This window comes from Physeter macrocephalus, chromosome 2 (genome assembly GCF_002837175.3).
Source record: "Physeter macrocephalus isolate SW-GA chromosome 2, ASM283717v5, whole genome shotgun sequence".
In the NCBI taxonomy this organism is placed as follows: Eukaryota; Metazoa; Chordata; class Mammalia; order Artiodactyla; family Physeteridae; genus Physeter; species Physeter macrocephalus.
The window spans coordinates 24,844,969-24,860,118 of NC_041215.1; the positions used below are offsets into that span (position 1 = coordinate 24,844,969).

Below are 15,150 nucleotides of genomic sequence, written 5' to 3' on the forward strand. Positions count from 1 at the left end.
CCATCAAACATTTAGAGATGAGTTAACACCCATCCTTCTCAAACCCTTCCAAAAAACTTCAGAGGAAGGAACATTCCCAAACTCATTCTACGAGGCCACTATCACCCTGATACCAAAACCAGACAAAGATACTACAAAAAAAGAAAATTACAGACCAATATCACTGATGAATATAGATGCAAAAATCCTCAACAAAATACTAGCAAACAGAATCCACCAGCACATTAAAAGGATCATACACCATGATCAAGCGGTAATTATCCCAGGGATGCAAAGATTCTTCAATATATGCAAATCGATCAATGTGATACACCATATCAACAAACTGAAGGATAAAAACCGTATGATCATCTCAATAGATGCAGAAAAAGCTTTTGACAAAATTCAACACCCATTTATGATAAACACTCTCCAAAAAGTGGGCACAGAGGGAACCTACCTCAACATAATAAAGGTCATATATGACAAACCCACAACAAACATCATTCTCAATGGTGAAAAACTGAAAGCATTTCCTCTAAGATCAGGAACAAAACAAGGATGTCCACTCTTGCCACTATTATTCAACACAGTTTTGGAAGTCCTAGCCATGGCAATCAGAGAAGAAAAAGAAATTTAAAAAATATAAATTGGAAGAGAAGAAGTAAAACTGTCACTGTTTGCAGATGACACGATACTATACATGGAAAATCCTAAAGATGCCACCAGAAAACTACTAGAGCTAATCAGTGATTTTGGTAAAGTTGCAGGGTACAAAATTAATGCACAGAAATCTCTGGCATTCCTATACACTAACAAAAGATCAGAAAGAGAAATTAAGGAAACAATCCCATTCCCCATTGCAACAAAAAGAATGAAATACCTAGGAATAAACCTACCAAAGGAGGTAAAAGCCCTGTACTCAGAAAACTATAAAACACTGATGAAAGAAATCAAAGATGACACAAACAGATGGAGAGATATACCATGTTCTTGAATTGGAAGAATCAACAAATTGAAGAATCAATCAAATTTTTGTGTATGGTGTTAGGGAGTGTTCTAATTTCATTCTTTTACATGTAGCTGTCCAGTTTTCCCAGGACCATTTATTGAAGAGACTGTCTTTTCTCCATTGTATACCTTTGCCCCTTTGTCATAGATTAGTTGCCCAGGCCTGGAGGAGTCATCAGAATTGACTGTACAAGTTGGGGGCAGTATGTGAAGGGGGAGAATCTGAATATCCAGTCATTTTCACAATGTTGATTCTTCCAAACTGTGAAACATGGGACCTAATTAAACTTAAAGCTTTTGCACAGTAAAGGAAACTATAAACAAGATGAAAAGACAGCCCTCAGAATGAGAGAAAATATTTGCAAACAAATCAACAGACAAAGGATTAATCTCCAAACAGCTCATGCAGCTCAATATTAAAAAAACAAACAACCCAATCAATACAATGGAATATTACTCAGCCATAAAAAGGAACGAAACTGGGTCATTTGTAGAGACATGGATGGATCTAGAGACTGTCATACAGAGTGAAGTAAGTCAGAAAGGGAAAAACGAATGTCGTATATTAACGCATATATGTGGAATCTACAAAAATGGCACAGATGAACCGGTTTGCAAGGCAGAAATAGAGGCACAGGTGTAGAGAACAAGCGTATGGACACCAAGGGGGGAAAGTGGTGCTGGTGGTGGTGGGATGCATTGGGAGACTGGGATTGACATGTATACATTAATATGTAGAAAATAGATAACTAATAAGAACCTGCTGTATAAAAAATAAATAAATAAAATTCAAAAAGAAAAGAGCAATTCAGAGTCATGGGACCTTTGGTACATCTGGAGCAGGTATGTGGATTCCTTCAAGTAAGGCAGTGGGGGAGATTAACATGTGTCCACTCCCCACGAGGCTCCATCCTAGCACTTTTCTTAGATATCTCATTTCATCTTCACAAAAGACCTGCCAAGTGGCTATTGTTAGTCTCATTTTCAGACCAGGTAACTGAGGCTCAGAGAGGCTAAGAAAGTCACCCAGAATAAGACAGCTACTAAGGCTACTCAGGATGGCACTCCCACAGGGGTCATGGTCTGCCCACCTCGAAAGCTATGCCTTTTTTTAATTGCACTAAATTGGCATGAATCCTATTTTCTTAGACTCTGTCCTTTATATAACAAAAGAGAAGCATTATGGGATATCCCAAAAGGACTTCCTACCGAAACATCACATTCCACTTCTCTCTCATGGTAATTGAAATCCCCAAATGACTCACTCTTTGGGATTAGGGCCACTGAAGCTCTCTGTTAGGATGACAATGTTTGCTACAACGAAGAGAATTCCAAATTAGAAGTCACGAAATGTTTATTAAGTGTGCGTTTTACCCTAGGCACCATCGTAGATGTCGTGACAAACACACAAAACAATTCTGTACCCTCAAGAAGCTTACAAGCTAAATAGCAATTTCAGATCTAAGCAACAGCTCAAAGTGGTAAACAGCTGTCACCAGCCCCCTACAAGGTGAAGTGCCAAATAAATTTTCTATGCAAATGTCTAAAGGCCCTCAGACATTATACCCTTAACAGGAATCCCGGCAGCTCAAAAGATGAATTTCACTAAAGTAGTTCCTGTCACCCACCCCGAGGAAATGAGTCTTGGGAGGCCAGAAAGGGCTTTGACGCGGAGGAGCCTCTGTGAAGTTGAACCTGATTAGAACAGAAGGCCTGGAGGAGTCATCAGAATTGACTGTACAAGTTGGGGGCAGTATGTGAAGGGGGAGAATCTGAAATGTCCCATTTGGCATCTACCTTTGCCACACAGAGTTGTCTGCACAATTATATCCTGTCACTTTAGCTGCCTCAAAAAAATCTCACGCTAGGTAGGAAGAACATCAAGCCTGGCGTTTTGACAGTGTGAGCGTACAAAGGACTGGCTACCTGAATGCCCCGGCCATCCCCAGCCCCACCTGGACCACAACCTTCTCAGAAACACACATGATGCGGAAAGACCTTGCTTAGAGCCAGTGCTGTGCTGGAGCTGGTGTGTTCCAACTAGAGAGAGTTAGCTGTGAAACATTCAGCAATCTGGTGATAATCAGCCGTGGTGGGAGCATTTACACTATGGAAATTGGCAAGTTACACCTCAAAGCTGTGTCTTTTTTGTGGAGAGTTTGCCCGCTCACCACTGCTTAGAGCTGTTCATATACTGTCCTCTCTCTGATTTGTACATTTACATTAACTCTGTATCATTCAGTGAGCCTCAAGATGATACGCATAATGAATTTCACCATTTGGTATTTAGCTCTAAGAGACCAAGGATGTATTTGCTTTGAAGAAGGTTTTCTTAAACAGCCACTAGCATCTCTAAACAACTTAGATGAGCGATGATCAAAGTGTGGCCCTGGAACAGGGCCTGTGGACTCCCGCTGCATCCCAGATCTACTGAATCGGGAACTTTAGGGATGCCCCAGCAACGTGTTTTAATTAGCCCTCCAGGTGATTGTAACACACACTCAAGTTTGAGACACCAACTAGAGTACCCTCTCCCCCAATAGTAAAACCAATCTTTGGCTTTTAACATTTATACATTGTATGCACAATGTACATGCTCACACCATGTAATAAATTATCAGGTACTATACGCTCTATATAACATCTGTGTTGCAGTCAGCCTTCAAGATGGCCTCCAGGGTACCTCCCGGTGTTCATGCACTTATTCTGTCCCCTCCCATAGTGAATCATCAGGGGTCTGTGTGTGACCAGCAGAGTGCTCAGAAATTCTCATGTGTGACTTCAGAAACTAGGTCATTAAAGGTGTAGCTTTCATAGTGTTCTCTTGGTTACTTGCTCTGGGGGGACCCAGCCACCATGCTCTGAGGACAGAAGCCCATAAGTATAGAACTGGGATACCGAGAGCCAGCACCAATGCCAGCCATGTGAGTGATTCCCCCAGAAGTGGACCATCCAGCCCCAGCCAAGTTTTCAGATGACCGTAGTCCCAGCTGACACAGGACTGCAATCTCACATGACACCTGGGCCAAAACCACCCAACCAAGCAGCCCCTCCTGAATTCCTGACCCACAGAAACTGTGAGAGGCACAGCACTAAGTTTTGGGGGTAATTTGTTACACAGCACTAGATAACCAATACACACTGTACTAAAAGTGCTTAAGGGCAGCCACATGGGGAAGGTTTGAATGGTACAAAGTTGTATGAAGCAAGGTCTTTTCCAAAAAGAAGCTCACTACTTATGTGGGATATGAGATACATAACCACTAAAAATAATTGGGTTTTTAAACTCATTATTAAGATATCACAAGTCTAGAGGGAGAAAATGCACATGCAAATCCTCTGAAAAACGACTTATGCTGCAAAGTCAAGTTTTCCAGGCCCCTTTAAACCCCAGGACAGCATTTTAATCTGTCCCCTTTCTTAATATACTGTATTCTTCCTCAGCTTTTTCAGCAGAGTGAATACCAAGTAATTGCTGTTGATGAGGTAAGGGGTTGTTGTGAACCAGTTATACAGGGCACAAAAGATGTCATTCAGCTGTCAGTGCAGACAACTGCGGACCCAGGGCTACATGTCAGTGACTGCCTTCAGCATGCTAGGAGGCTAAGAGACAAGACCATTTTCTGGTTTCTAGAAGTCTTTGTAAATCCCCTCATTCATTCTTCACCACAAACTCATGATTGTCACATCTTCCTAATGAGAAAACTGCAGCTTGGAGCAGATTAGTGGGGTCACCTAACTAATAAATGACAGAGCCGTGAACTATCTGACTCAGAGCCCAAGCATGTGGCCTTCAAGGAACTCTCACTGGCTTCTGAAAGGTCTTTGGTGTCAGCTTGTGTAACATAGTATTTTAAGGCAACACAGGTTCATTGTATAAAATCCCAAAGGTACAAAACTCAGAGTTGGGAGACTGGGATTGATATATACACACTACTATATGTAATTCCTGATATCATTGAGCTGCTGAATCAAAGCCAAAGCTTCCTACATCCAGACTTCATGTTATGTCAGAAAAAATGAACCTATATTCATTCAAGCAATTGTGGTTAGGTTTTTTGTTTCATGCAGCCAAAAGCATTCCTAAATAATACTGATGGCAATATATTACAACCACCAAACTTATAATAACAGAACATGCAGTCAGTGCTCTTCCTCTACATGAAATAGAGGAAACTGCTACACTAGGTCATTTAATGCTTCAATAAAGCCACCTTCCTAAAATTACACTTGATTAAATCTAGGATAAATGCTGGAAAAGTTCACCAAAACAATCCAGCTTAATCAGCATTATAAAAATATTCTGGATGGAAATGCAGCTTGCTATAATAATGGAACGATCACTGCATTAATCAGAAACCATCAACTGAAGCTCTAAGTACTACTAATGCTATCTTAAGCAAGTCACTACTCTTCTCCTCGTTTTTCATCTATACAATGAAGAAGTTAAACTGGGTAAACCTGGGATCCCCTTCAGATTTGATATTCTGTGTCAATTGTGAACGGAAGTAAATTATCTTTAAAAAGTCACAAACTTCTTCTGTGGCCTCCCTCATTTGCTGGTTGCTTTCCAGCTGCAATAGCTGACCTTCTAATGCCTTGCATCAGTCTGAAAGGACAAATGCACCTGCATTTGTCATAAATACATCCAGTCTTTTCAAAGCACTTTGGAACAAAGGTGGAGGCAGTTCATACCATGCAAACCACAGATGCAACACAGAGTCCAAATGTTTTTCCTCCAGAAGGAAGGTGCCTCCCGTGGTACAGTGCTGTTTGTCAGTATCCAAAGACTGAGGTCTGCCATCTTCCAAAATGGCTGGACCATGGATGAACTGGTTGAACTTTTCCCTGTCTTCACCCATTGCATGTTAGCTAGTTATCCATTTTCTTTTCTTCAAAATTAGCAGAATCTTTTTGTGCTTTTGCCCCTGATCTTTCACTAAGGTAAGACTAAACTCTCTACAACAGATGGCTCTCTCAGTACTTCACCCTGTTAGGCTGCTTGCATATTCATTACTGTCCAAGCTACAGTGTTATTTTTCCATGATTTAGCTTGTTTTGTGCTGTGTGGTGAATTCTGAACGAGGCAACCAGGCTGAATAATTTGGTGGGCTTTCAGGAGGATACCCTGATGTCTTTGTATCTCCCTCACCAACTCACACAGACCCGTTCACACGCACAAGGCCTGGCAAAACCCCAGTGCAGAGTTGCAGGCATTGTGACAGGTATAGTTTGAGGGCTGGGGAATCAGAAAGCAAAAGGGTACCTCCTGATCTCAGGAGCCTACGGTCAAGCGTCTACAGATACGTGCAGTGAACACTGTATAGGGTTCTAAGGCAGCGTAGAAGTATGTGCATGGCACCGTAAGCCCTGAGGAGGGTACTTAACTGAATGCAGAGGGGGAGGCGAGATTCAGGGCCGCTCTCCCCCTAACAGAAGCCCACATGTGGTGAGTTTGGATAGGACAGGCCGGCGGGGGTGCTCAAAGAGGGACGGCTGCTGATTTTTCTAACCGCACTTCCCCACCCTTGCCCCTCTTTTCTCTCTGTTCTCTCCACTTTCCTACCTGCTCTCACTTCCTCAACAGCCTCGGCTTGTGTGGGGAAAGCTGGCATTCTGCAGATGCCACCGGCCAAACAGGCGGCCCTGCTCCCGCCAGGCTATGTGACGCCACACCTGGGGCCCACCTCGAACCTTCTCAAACCAGGTGCTTGGTGAAGGAGCCCAGAGGCATCTTCTTACAGCCAAAGGGATTTGTGTTTATAAAAACTCTGTGTTTGGATTGTTTTACAACACTGTGGAAGCTGGAAATATGGGATCTAAACAACCAAGGCCTCACAGCGGCCTGGCAGTTTCCAAATGAACAGAGAGCTGGAGGAGTACTGTGGGGCTTTCCAGAAGGGCTGCAAAGAGGCTTGGAGTCAAGAAAGGGCGCGTACAGAGACGGGCCAGGAGGCGTGGGGCTGGTGGGAGCCCATCAGGGAACTCGCACCTTGTCCTTGATGCTGGTAGCCCTTTAGAGCCGGGGATCTCTCCCACAGGAACGAGGAAAACGGGGGACCCCAGATAAAAAGCTTCCAAATGATCAAGGGCTGGTAAATACGGAAAAAAGGAGAAGGGGAAGCCGAGGGCCTGGTGGTTAATGCCAGTCCTTCTGGGATGTGATGCACTCTCAGACAGGGGGCCCCCCTCCTCTTCAGTGTTAACAGGGTAAGACAGAGAGGGTTTCTCTGAGTACCTGGAATCTCAGGAAGACTTCCTGATGGTGAGTGCTGTTAATGTTCAGATTCCGGGGAGGTAATGTCTCCCCCTCTCTGAAGGACTTTGAAAGAAAGACCCTAACCCTAGCCCTAACCTGGATGGTTTACAGTGGTCCAGCTCAGAAGGAAGGCAGCTAAATGGAGGCTTGGGCTCCTTCCAGTCTTCAGATGCTCTATTTCTACCACGTGGCGTCTGTCTGGAAGAAGCAGTATGGCCTCTAATTCCATCATGAAACCAAGGGTACATGTTAAATATACGTTCACTGTAAAACTCCAACCACTCTACTAATACAAACAATTTCCACCTTCCTTCTCTTTTAAACTTAGAAACCAGAATTCTAATTTATTAAAGACAGGGATATAAATCAAGCAGGATAACTCATTTGGGTCATTTAACATTAGACAATCCCCCCCCCGCCCACCCCCTTAGGAAGTAAACTGACCAACTTGCTTTATTTTTTAACTTGTAAAAATACTTTCTACTATAGACATTTTCAAACATATGGAAAAATAGAGGGGATAGCGTCACAAACCCCCATATACTCATGACCCTGATTCAAAATGAACATGTCTAACCAACTTAGCAATAATTCCTTGCTGGTCAATGTCATCACTTGGCTGGTTCACAGTCAGTGTGCTGAAATCAGCCTCCAGACAAGGACCCGCACTATATTCGATTACATTTGGTGGTTATGTCTCTGAGGTCTTACGTGCCTTTACTGTTGCGGTGACGTGTAGAATGCCTTACATTCTGAATTTCTCAGCTTGCCTCTTCGTGGTGTCATCTTATTTGTTCCTCTGTTCCCTGTATTTCCAGTAAATGCAGCTTGACTAAATTTCAGGTTCAACTTTATTTTGTCAAGAATATTCCTGTCCCTTGCCCCAGCTGCAGCTAAGGTGCTAAGGCCGCGGTGGGGTGAGGCCCTCACTTCGTCCAGCGACTAGCACCGTGCCCAGCAGCCCCTGCTTAGCACCCACCCGCCTCCATCTCGGAGCTGGCCTGCATCTACTCGGCCCTCACCCTGCACGACGATGAGGTGACGGTCACGGAGGATAAAATCAATGCCCTCATTAAAGCAGCCGGTGCAAACGTTGAACCTTTCCGGCCAGGCTATTTGCAAAGGCTTTGGCCAATGTCAACGTCGGGGGCCTCATCTGCAACACGGGGGCAGGTGGAGCTGCCCCAGCAGCTGATGCTGCCCCAGCAGGAGGTCCTGACCTTTCTACCACGGCTGCCCCAGCGGAGGAGAAGAAAGTAGAAGCAAACAAAGAAGAATCTGAAGAGTGTGATGATGACATGGGCTTTGGTCTTTTTTGACTAAACCTCTCTGGTAACATGTTGAATGAAAAGCTGAGGTCTTTGCTGGAAAAAAAAAAAATTCCTTAGGTGGTATCGCGTGGTGGTATCGCGTGGTTTGTAGTTTAGGGGTCCACGCTGACTGGCAGTTCCTCTCTCAGTGGCGCTATCATTAATGAGTGAGTTCGGGATGTGACAGCCTGACCCCTCCCATGTAAACATCCTCATCAACCTCTAACTCATGCTTTCATCCACTGATGATCATTGCATGAACCAATTACTTCACCAGGGATTGAAAAATGGGGATTTTCTATCATTTTTTGATACTTATTTTCACCTTGCCTCCTTACATATTTTAGGTTCAATGAAGAAGAAATGATACAAAAACATGCATCTGGGCTTCCCTGGTGGCGCAGTGGTTGAGAGCCCGCCTGCCGATGCAGGGGACACGGGTTCGTGCCCCGGTCTGGGAAGATCCCACGTGCCGCCAAGCGGCTGGGCCCGTGAGCCATGGCCGCTGAGCTTGCGCGTCCGGAGCCTGTGCTCCGCCACGGGAGAGGCCACAGCAGTGAGAGGCCCGCGTACTGCAAAAAAAAAAAAAAAAAAATATGCATCCATGGATGTGGATCCTGATACAGGAATGAAGAAACACCCCTCCACTGAAACTAGAGATCTTGATTTGGAAGACAGTGTTAGGAACCAAGGGAGAGACGAAAAGAGTCTGAAATGGGAAACAGGAAGAGGGTTCTTAGATTGGCAGCCGTGAGTCTTGGGACCAGGCAGGTTTGCACACTCTGGGCAACCTTCATCCTAGCTATAACCTAAGCCCAGAGAAGCATCTGGCCTTATGGGAGCCGAAAATAGAACATATAGAACATATAGAATCAAGAATGGAGAAAAAGAGGGAAAGAAGGAGGCATTTCACTTCTAAGTGAAGTTTGGAGACCTCAGGGCATCACTGCAGCAACAGAATTCAAATCCACATGCTTCTGACAGCCCCACTGGGCAAGAGGCATGGGTGAGACTCTAGTAACAGAGGCCTGAATGACCTCCCTGACTCCACTCGCTGGGGGCAGTGATGGGCCACTGCCGGCATCTGCAAGCAGCCCTCACGTATAGGCTGGCAGGGAAGCCCAGTGGGGACACCACCTGCCATCGATGTCCACGGGGAGGGGCTGACGCTCAGAGCACGAGCCTGGTGCGCACCTGCCGCAGCCTCCCCTCCTCCGCCTCTCTGCTGCTGAACACCACCTTCTTTATTTCTCCTTCCAGGGAAACACGATCGTCCTCATTTGTTCTGTTCCCTACACAAGCCCACCTGGAGAGCAGATTGATACCATGCTTGCTTACACAATCATCACCCTCTTAGCAGCTGCTTCTGGAGGACCAGGAGGATGGTATGGATAAGTTGTTCCAGCTGCCACTGTGCAGCAATTAGAATTTCCTGCTTATGAAATGTAATTCTGATCACACGACCACTCCGAGTCAGGAAGGAAGAAAAGGCGGGAGAGGGGCAACCTCTAAAGGAAGCAACAATGCTCCGCAGGGGCCTCTCTGTTCAGCTCGGGAGGTTAAAAGGCAAGGGCAAAGGATGGAAAGAGAGACACGCAAGTCGGGACGAATTTTTTAAATATGTGCAGGTCGTGTAGGAATCGTCGCATCCAGAGAAAGACCCCCAATTCACAGAGGTTTACGAGTGATAAAGAAGACAACAGAAGAAGGTTTTTAAATGATATCTGGAGCAAAGAGAACAAAGGGCGAGACTCACTGATTGGACGAAGTGTGACAAAATTAATAGGTAACACAAAACAGAGTGTTAAAATTCCAACTGGGCTTTTATTTCTCCTGGCAATGAGTCTGCAAATTGGACAGTGTAAAGCTAGTGTCCCAGAAGACAACTGAAGTCCTCATCAAGCCAGGAGATAGAAGGAAACCATCAATCTATGGCAATGAGATAGGGTGTCGGATCAGCAAAATTACATTTGGGATGTGGAGGAATATTCCAGAAAAACTTCAGAGAATCTCTTAGTAGCTCCCCCGGGCTCTTGGAGAAGCCAGGAGACAGGAGTTGAGCAAATACTCCAGTTCCAGAAATAGGGGAAAGGCTGATTTCCAGAAACTTAGGCAGTTCATCTTGACCTAAGTCCTCCTTAAAAATGTAAAACGGACTGTTAAACAGGTTGTTTGTGAGCATCACAAAAAGACACAACCTGATCTCTTGGCATCAATGTGAATTAACTAAAAAGAAGTCATGTTCTGGACCATTTGTTAATGAGATCCTCAGGGCAAGTACCTTAGAAAGTCACTGTGAAGCTCTTAATTGAGGAAACTGTCCACAGTTATAGTGAGATGATGAAACCTCCAGGTGGGGATTTGGTCTTGTTGCTTTTCAGTTATGTTAAATAGTAACATAGACAATGGGACTCTTAAGGAAACCTCCTTCTATGCATGGGAGGGCAAAGCCTGGTAGACACACAGTCTTAATGAACAGAGCAAACCTCCATTGAATGACTACCCTGTACAGGCTCCAGATGTGACATGCTCTGGGCACCAAAGATGAAGACCTTGTCCTGAATCAAAGATCGCACTGTCTGACAGCACAAAGCTACAGTAATCAAAACAGCATGGTAGGCGGAGATCATCTCGGTGCTTTGTGACCACCTAGAGGGATAGAATAGGGAGGATGGGAGGGAGATGGCAAGAGGGAGGAGATAGGGGGATATACGTATATGTATAGCTGATTCCCTTTGTTGTAAAGCAGAAACTAACACACCCTTGTAAAGCAATTATACTCCAATAAAGATGTTAAAAATAAATAAACACTTTAAAAAAACAAAACAGCATGGTAATGGCACAAAAACAGACATATGGATCAATGGAACAGAATAGAGAGCCCAGAAATAAACCTACACACACAGTCAATTAACCTTCAACAAAGGAAGCAAGAATATACAATGGAAAAAAGACAGTCTCTCCAGCAAATGGTGCTGGGAAAGTTGGGCAGCTGCATGTAAATCAATGAAGTTAGTACACACCCTCACACCACACACAAAAATAAACTCAAAATGGCTTAAAGACTTAAATGTAAGACATGACACCATAAAAATCCTAGAAGACAAAATAGGTAAAACATTCTCTGACAAAACTTGTACCAATGTTTTCTTATGTCAGTCTCCCAAGGCAATAGAAATTAAAGCAAAAATAAACAAATGGGACCTAATCAAACTTAACAAGCTTTTGTACAGCAAAGGAAACCATAAACAAAATGAAAAGACAACCTACAGACTTGGAGAAAATATTTGTAAATGATACGACCGACAAGGGCTTAATTTCCAAAATATACAAACGGCTCATACAACTCAACAACAAAAAAACAAACAACTGAATCAAAACCTGGGCAGAAGACCTAAACAGACATTTCTCTGAAGAGGACATACAGATGGCCAATAGATACATGAAAAGATGCTCAACATTGCCAATTACTAGAGAAATGCAAGTCAAAACTACAATGAGGTACCACCTCACACCGGTCAGAATAGGCATCATTAAAAAGTCTACAAATAACAAATGCTGGAGAGGGTGTGGAGAAAAGGGAACCCTCTTGCACTTTTGGTGGGAATGTAAGCTGGCGCAGCCACTACAGAAAACAGCATGGAGGATCCTCAAAAAACTAAAATAGAGTTTCCATATGATTCAGCAATCCCACTCTCAGACATATATCCAAATAAAACTATAATTCAAAAAGATACTTGCACCCCTATGTTCATAGCAGCACTACTCACAATAGCCAAGACATAGCACCCTAGTCTGGGAGTTCAGAGAAGGCTTCCCTGAGTAACGTGTGTTGAGAAATGAGAAGGTATAGGCAGGTGGGGACTTTGAAAGACACGTAGGCATGGGAATTAGGCTGCATAATGATAGTAGTAGCAACGGCAATAGCAACAAAATCCAAAAGTCACTGCTATGCCTTGGGGACTGACTCTATGTTCTGCTAAACGCTGCATACCTCTATTTGGTCCTCACACTCTCTGTTTTGCAACTGAGGAAACTGAGACTCAGCAAGGTTGAGTAATATATGCAAGGTCACACAGCTGCTAAATTGAGGAGCTGACAAGTAGCAAGACAGTGTAAGACGACAGAAAACTTACATTTGCTGGCCTAGCAGAATTAAATGCCTTTCACTTGACTATTTTCTAAACAACACACTTACAAACACATATTTATTTGCTAAGTCTATCCATTAAACATCTAATCCAGGGCACTATTCTGAGCTCAGAGAAGATGGTCTAACTCCCAAGGCAGACAGACCTTTAACTAAATTTACAGCCAATTAGGGCTGGGATCCAATAACATTTCTTCCTATGGAAAGATAGGTACGTGTTCCATCAGAATATTATTTAATGGCAAGACCCCATGTGGAATGTTCTAGAAGACCTTTAGCAATTGTACACTGCATGTTATTTAAACTAAAAACAACACTGTGAAAAACTGCACTTCAGTACAAGCCACAGAGAACATGCCGAAGAGAATTGGCCGGCTGAAAAGGAGACATGATGATTGAAATATTTTCCAGACTATTACATCCTGGAAGGGTTTAAACAGAGAGAAGAAAGACAGGGAAGGGGAGGAGGATGATTTAGGGTGTTTCATTTAAGAACAACAGGATTAAATTAACCTTGTGGGGAGTGGTAACAGCAGAGGGTGGTGGAGAGAAATACTGTGCAAGATGTGAGAAGCTTCCCAAAGGAGAAGTATGCTGGGCTGCAGAATTTTCCAGCCTAGCAAAACAGGCAAAGCCATCTACAATTAAAGTCATTTATGAGCAAACCTGACAAATTGCTGAGAAAATATAATACAGGCTGAGTCCTAGTTTTAGGAATAGACAAACTAATATCCCTAAATTGGGAAAAACTGACTATTCCTTGAGATTTGTTTTCTTGCATTTTGTCAGTCTCATTTCCTCAACTTTAAAACAAATATCGACAAGTAAGTTTCCCAACTTGGTGTACGGGTGTCATCGCGATTATAGTTCTAATAAAATTTCAACCCCGAGAAGAGTTGAAATAGACATTTTTAAATGTCTATTAACTGAACTATTGTATTAATAAAGCCGATTTCTTAATCCCAGTTTACTTATAATTTCCAGTCAGGCTGCAGAAATTCTAAATTACACAGAGCAGCCAAAAGATGAAAAGAAAACTTGCAGGATTAAAACCCAGCAGACCTAAACATTTATTGACTTCTCAGTGTACTGAGAAAAATCAAAGGTTTGCTTGTGGGGGAAAGGGTGGGCGTGACAGGCCTAGCTTTGCCAACTCTGGAAATTATCTATAAACAGCCCCCGTCATCCTCACTGCTTAGCTATTTCAGAGACAACACCCAGCTCCTGGTACACACACCAGAATCACTGTTTGTGCGTTGCTGCCCCCTGCTGGACATACGGAACTCATTTTGTCCAGGGCCCAAGGAAATGCCATTTGCAAATTTCAATTACTTTTCAATTCCCTTCCTCCCATCCCTCACCTGCAATAGCACTCTCCGGAAGGACTCTGTTACGAGACAATCCATCTGAGCTAATGGGCAAACGTCCCTTACGATGCAATTAGTGAGTCCTCCTACTGTGACCCCAGTGACCCTCCATCAGTGTGGCTCACCGGAAGCAGTGGAAAATCTGAAACACACCGTCTTGCTGCTCCAAGGACCGCTTTATGAAAATATTCCACTGAATTAAAATTAATTCAAGCCCTAGCAGTTCTTCTTCTCAGAGGATCCAGGGTCAGCCAAAATGTCAGCCAGCCCCTCCCCTCCCTCCCTTCGTTTGATAGTTATATAGGATGCCTCCCTCTTAGTGGAGAGGCTGCTGCATCCCTGGCAACCAACCCATCTCCAATACCTCTAAAGATGGAGGTTCTGCCCGAGCTCCAGAGCCCCCTGAGCTGCCAACAGACCAACATGCTAATGTCCACTGAGGCCTGCCGGGGACTGGTCTGGGTCTTCATTTTTCTAGCCAGGCTCCTGGAAGGCGGCATGCTTTGGAAAGAGTGGAGGGAAGGAAGAAAAGTAATTTCAGTTGGGATGACTGCATCTTCGTGGTACTGGGTGGTAGGGATCCAAGGGTTGATAAGCTATCTGCCGCCCTTAGTGAGCACAGTGGTCGGTTCTCAGCGTCTCGTCCACGTCAACCGTGCTGGCCAAGCCTCAAGTCTCAGGCCCAGTCTTAACAAAAACCCCTTCCAGCAGCCCCTCCCATTGTGTTTGGGGTCCCTCTGGGCTTCTCTGCCCCACCCCATACGCCCAGTTATACCCCTTGGCCTGTGTGCCCTGGGGTGGGAGGCCTCTTGCTATAAAGCAGTGGTTCTCATAATTCACTGGGAACTTGTCACAAATGCAAACTCCTGGGCCCCAGGCCAGGCCTAATGATTTAGAAACTCTGGGTTGGGGCCCAGCAATCTACATCTCACAAGCCCTCTGGGAGATTTTTTTTTTTTTTTGTGGTATGCGGGCCTCCCTCTGCTGCGGCCTGTCCCGTTGCGGAGCACAGGCTCGGGACGCGCCGGCTCAGCGGCCATGGCTCACGGGCCCGCGGCACGCGGGATCCTCCCG

General features: G+C 44.4%; 1 protein-coding gene and 1 pseudogene across 1 annotated transcript in view; one reads left to right on the forward strand and one right to left on the reverse strand.

The window, feature by feature from the left end:
* Nucleotides 1-15,150, reverse strand: part of GPR39 (G protein-coupled receptor 39) — a 263,110-nt gene that overhangs the window by 107,371 nt on the left and 140,589 nt on the right. The window lies entirely within an intron of this gene.
* On the forward strand, nt 6,613-8,568 carry LOC102985954 (60S acidic ribosomal protein P1-like; annotated as a pseudogene).